The sequence below is a fragment of the Orycteropus afer genome, unplaced genomic scaffold, assembly GCF_000298275.1.
Source record: "Orycteropus afer afer isolate SDZICR_OR568_19922 unplaced genomic scaffold, OryAfe1.0 scaffold00043, whole genome shotgun sequence".
In the NCBI taxonomy this organism is placed as follows: Eukaryota; Metazoa; Chordata; class Mammalia; order Tubulidentata; family Orycteropodidae; genus Orycteropus; species Orycteropus afer.
The window spans coordinates 4,283,706-4,285,069 of record NW_006921630.1 but is presented as its reverse complement, the minus strand read 5'-3'; positions in this window follow the sequence as shown (position 1 = coordinate 4,285,069).

Here is a 1,364-nt window from a genome sequence, read left to right as displayed (position 1 = left end):
ATTTATATGTGTATATATATATGTGTATATATATATATGTGTGTGTGTGTGTATATATATATATATATATATATATACACACACAAATTTCACTGATAAATGCAGATTTAAATAACTCTAAATAAGCCACAGTTGTCATCATAGGTGCCATCAAGTTGGTTCCAACTCATAGCAACCCTACGTACAACAGAACAAAACAATGCCCAATCCTGCACCAGCCTCACAATCTTTGCTATACCTGAACCCATTGTTGTAGCCACTGTGCCAATCCATCTCGTTGAGGGTCTTTCCCTTTTTCACTGACCCTCAACTTTACGAAGCATGATATCCTTCTGTAGGGACTGGTTCCTTCTGGAAACCTGACCAAAGCAGGTGAGATGAAGTCTGGACATTCTTGCTTTCAAGGAGCATTCCTATGTACTTCTTCCAGGATGGATTTGTTAGTTCTTCCGGCAGTCCCTGGTACTTTGAGTATTCTTTGCCAGCACCACAACTCAAAAGCATCAACTCTTCTTCAGCCTTCCTTATTCACTGTCCAGCTTTCACATGCATATGAGGCTGTTGAAAATGCCACAGCTTGGGTTAGGCACACTAACCCGAGCACTAGCAAATAACATTAAGTAGTGTGGGGGAAAAATATATCACAGCTAAGTAAGGTTTTTACCCAGGAATTCAAAGATGGTTCAACAGGTGATAATCTATTAATGTAATGCATTCTATTAGCAGATCAAAGGAGAAAATACCTATGATCATCTCAACTAATACAGAAAATGTACTCCATAAAATTCAATACTTACATTATCTTTTCAAAGTTTTAGAAAACTAAGATTGGAAGGTATTTCTTAACCTTTCAAGCTTATCCAAAACCTAGAATAAGACATCATATTTAATGGTGAAATTTTAAAGGTATTGTCATTAAAGTCAGAATATGAAATTCAGAATCATCAATCTCAAGTGAGTTTGTCATGCTTCCTGGCAATCACATAACATTTCCTTATTCTATTCTATCCTATTCTATTCTCTGATAGATGATTCATCATTTCTTCTCTTCTCTTCTCAAAGCTCCAGTGCATCTTGTTGCTGTTGGCTGTTGTTAGGTGACATCTAGTCAATTCCAACTTACAGCAACCTTAGGTACAAAAGAATGAAACACTGTTCAGTCCTGTGCCATCTTCACAATTGTTGCCATGCTTGAGTCCACTGTTCTAGCCATGGTGTCAACCCATCTTGTTGAAGGTCTTCCTCTTTTTCACTGACCTTCTACACTTGTTGTTGTTGTTGTTGTTGTTGTTATGTGCCGTCGAGTCAAACCCGACTCATTGTGACCCCTCCTTGGGTTTCCGAGGCAGTATCACTACGGAAGT